Source organism: Felis catus, chromosome F2 (genome assembly GCF_018350175.1).
Source record: "Felis catus isolate Fca126 chromosome F2, F.catus_Fca126_mat1.0, whole genome shotgun sequence".
Classification (NCBI taxonomy): domain Eukaryota; kingdom Metazoa; phylum Chordata; class Mammalia; order Carnivora; family Felidae; genus Felis; species Felis catus.
The window spans coordinates 23,449,350-23,453,776 of NC_058385.1; the positions used below are offsets into that span (position 1 = coordinate 23,449,350).

At 42.7% G+C, this 4,427-nt stretch overlaps 1 pseudogene; it reads left to right on the plus strand.

Moving 5' to 3' along the window:
• The first annotated feature begins 3,687 nt into the window (after positions 1-3,687).
• Positions 3,688-4,142, plus strand: LOC109495904 (annotated as a pseudogene).
• Positions 4,143-4,427: the final 285 nt, after the last annotated feature.

Below are 4,427 nucleotides of genomic sequence, written 5' to 3' on the forward strand. Positions count from 1 at the left end.
TCTTCACCCCTATCAATATTTCTTTCCTTTATCCACCTTATTTCTTAATAGCCATTTTAAATTTTTCATCTTCCTAAAACCAGCTTTAGACTCTTCCCTCTGCCTCTCCCATTCTCTTGTTAACTAATAGTTTAATAAGCATCTGTAAGACTAATGAGGGGAAGCTTAAGACAGCAAATTCCACAAGGCTTCTAGACTGTTGCTTAGTTATGCAGCACTACTCTTATAATGGGGTGCCCCTGTGAAGGCGGCTCCCTCAAGCACAGCGTTTACCATAACTTGGATAGTGGGCATTTTTAGTAAGTGAATATCCTGATTATCATGAAGCCAGTCCTACATGGCTTGCATATGAAACATATCAGCTGCTTCTTCTATGGTGTTCCACTTGCATTTATAGAGACAGTTGGGTAGTCTCCCTTCTCAGGGTAAACAGATCTTATAGTGGCTTTTATCCAGTAAATGAGGCCAGCTGTTCCCTCAGGAACAAGTGTCTGGATCAGGTATACCCATCTGTGATTCTTCATTAGTAGCTGTGGGTCCTGTATGAACCCAGACCTGCTCTTCCACCTACAGCATTCAAAACCAAAGCCACTCCCCATAAATTACTCTGAAAATCCATTTTGATAAAGGGTCTTCAAGAAACTGATGATACCTGCCCACAAAATGGCACCCTGCCACCCTATACTCCCTGTTTTCAGTCATTTCCTGCTTTTGCCCCCTTCTAATGTGGACTATCTTATTGGTGGCCAGAGGTCTTAGAGGCACTCTCTGCTGTGCCTGCGTAGTTCTTCCCTCTGAGGGGGGCTTTGAGGCCAGTGGCCTAAGCTCAGATCAAACAGAAATCTGAGCCTGATCTAGCATCAAGGCTCAACTCAGCACTCTGTTTTATTTATTTATTTATTTATTTATTTATTTATTTATTTATTTATGGGACAGAGAGAGACAGAGCATGAACGGGGGAGGGGCAGAGAGAGAGAGGGAGACACAGAATCGGAAACAGGCTCCAGGCTCTGAGCCATCAGCCCAGAGCCCGACGCGGGGCTCGAACTCACGGACCGTGAGATCGTGACCTGGCTGAAGTCGGACGCTTAACCGACTGCGCCACCCAGGCGCCACCCAGGCGCCCTTCAGCACTCTCTTTTAATACCATCTTAGTTATCATGGGTAACAGTAACCAAGGGATCGTATATTTTACCTTTTGCTCATTGGATTGCATTTTCTTATGCATCCAGTAAAACAACTCCCAGGGAGCTGTATCCGTCTCTAAACTCATCGGTAACTTTTACCTTTAGCAAATTGCAGCATAGATGGTGCTTCATCCATTAGGGACCATGTGGACACCTAGGAATCAAAGGTTCTTCATCCGCAAACCTTTCATCCTTTCTCTTCCCAAACTTCCAGTTGGCTGGCTCCACACAGTGTCAGGGGTGCAGAGTGACACCAGAAGACTTCTTAATACACTGGCGGGCCTCACTGTCGCTGGTAGGTATAGACTCTTTTTCCTCTACCCTCTGTAGATTCCAAGTATCTTAGAAGCTCTCGTGTCGGGAAAGACTAAATATTATAACAAAAAATGCTCCTATCTCGCCTATCACTCAGGAAATTACAAGGATTTTAGGAGCTCTGTGTCAGGAACTGGAGGCAGAGACCAACTATGTATTTCTTCTTATGTCACAAATGCCTTTAAGAGACCTTTTTAAATGTACCCCTCCAGCTGGACACAGCTCCATAAGCACAAGTGTTGTTGATTAGGTATCATCCTTATGCCAAGGAAAAGGGAGTGAGCAGAAGATGCCCTGAATTTCCAGCCTCGCTGGCCCTCAGCTGGGGCTTCTGTGTAGAGCTACCCAAAATGGTGAGCACATGGTCTCTGTGCTGGGGGGCCAGTCAATTTCCTTAAGCTAGTTGGTGGTTTGCTTAATACCCTTAGGTCAGAAATGGTCTAACCCCTCCCACCCCACTCCCATGTTAGCCCCACTTTTCTACTTCCATTCAGTGAGTGTCTGCCCTGTCTGTCTCCTCCTTACAGACTAAAGGATTGAAAACCCTCATCACTAGATCTTATCAGGGCACAGTTTTCCCTTTTCCCAGCATCCCTTTGAATAGGGCTGCAGCAGGCCTAATGAATACTGTCAGAATTACCCTTGGAGCCTCTAAATTCAGAATACAAAGCCAGAAGCCATTTAAAACAGGATTAACAATATCAAGTATGGAAACATTTGACCTATGAATTCCCAAATTCCAGACCATAAATAGGACTGATCCAAAATATCATGAACTGTAATTCCATGGCATCATTTCAATAGACATGCCTAGCTTTTATGTGAGGACAGGATTCTTTGATAAAATATGTCTAAGAAGCTGTGAGTTCAATAAAGCTAAAGCTTCTTTACTGTAGGATTCCTCAGAGCCTTTTTTCTGCCAGTATGGTTGGTGTCTCCAAGAAGGAAAAGGACATGTTCTGTTTCCTAAATTTATATGACCATAGGAACTTTTTGGCAGGGAGCACATCTATGGAGCATATTTTGGGAAACATTAAGGCACAGAGACTTAGACACAGAGGGACTCTGCCTGTAGATGGAGCCAAACGCTCCAATTCCCACCTAGGTTGGCAGATTTCTGGTAAAACAAGAAAGGTCATTTACATTGCTAATTTCTCCCTATATCTTTAATTATCAACTAATCTTTTTTTTTTAACTGATCTTTTTTTTTTTTTTTACTGTTTATTTATTTTTTGAGAGACAGAGAGAGAGAGACAGAGTGTGAGCAGGGGAGGGGCAGAGAGAGAGGGAGACACAGAATCTGAAGCAGGCTCCAGGCTCTGAGCTGTCAGCACAGAGCCCGATACGGGGCTCGAACTCACATACCGTGAGATCATGACCTGAGCTGAAGTCAGATGCTTAACCGACTGAGCCACCCAGGCGCCCCTTAACTGATCATTTTTTTTTAAAAACAGACTTAATATTTTTAAGATTTCGTTTTTAAGTAATCTCTACACCCAACACGGGGCTTGAATCCACAACCCCGAGTTCAAGAGTCACATGCTCCACTGACTAAGCCATACAGGTACTCCCCAAAAAAGACTTAGTTTTTTAGGTTTAGGTTCTTAGCAAATTAAGTGGAAGATACAGAGATTTCCCATATGCTCTCTGTCATTACACAAGCATTGCTTCCTCCATTATCAACATCCCCCACCAGAGTGGCACATTTATGACAACTGATGAGCCTACATGGACACATCATTATCATCCAAAGTCCATAGCTTATATTAGGGTTCACTGTATTGTACTTTCTATGGATTTGGCCAAATGTATAATAACATATGTCCACCAACTGATCATATATATATATATATATATATATATATATATACACACACACATACACACACACATATAAAACATGTGGCTCATACTTCTTTTTTTAAAATTTTTTTAATGTTTCTTTTTGAGGATGGGGAAGGTCAAAGAGAGAGGGAGACAGAAGACCCGAAGTGGGGTCCATACTGACAGCACAGAGCCTGATATAGAGTTCAAACTGATGAACTGTGAGATCATGATCTGAGCTGAAATCAAGAGTCAGATGCTCAACCGAGCCACCCAGGTGCCCCTGTTTGTTTGTTTTTAGTTATTCATCAACGTTTAGAGAATATATTGTATCCTTTAAAAGAACTGGATGCTGCTTCCTTTCCAACCAGGGCCTGGCAGAATGGTTCCCACAAAGAAGGGTGGCCAGAAGAAGAAGGGCCATTCCACCATCAACGAGGTAGTGACCAGAGAATATACCACCAATGGTTATCCGCACTGATATAAGCTTATGCAAGAAGAAATATTTCTTGTTACTCATACTAGCATTATTCACAAGCACACCAATGGAGTGGGTTTCAAGAAGACACTCGCAGAGATCTGGAAATTTGCCATGAAGGGAATGAGGACTCCAGATGTGCACATTCACACCAGTCAGTGCTCAACAATGCTGTCTGAGCCAAATGAATAAGGAATGTTCCATATTGTATCCATATGCGGTTGTCCAGAAAATGTAAGAAGGATGAAGATTCGCCAAACAAGCTCTTTATGTTAGTTATCTATGTACCTGTCACCACCTTAAAAAATCTACAGACAGTTAATGTGGATGAGAACTAACCAATGATTGTCAAATAAAGGCATAAACTAAAAAAAAAAAAAAAAATTTTTTTTTTTTTTTAAATAGGGGCACCTGGTGGCTCAGTTGGTCGAGAGGCTGACTCTTGATTTCAGCTCAGGTCATGATCCCAGGGTTGTGGGATCCAGGCTGACATCAAGCTCAGTGCTGAGCATGGAGTCTGCTTGATATTCTCCCTCTCTCTCCCTCTGCCCCTCCTGGCTCATGCATATTCTTTCTTTCTCTCTCTCTCTCTCTCTCTCTCTCTCTCTCTCAAATTAAATAAA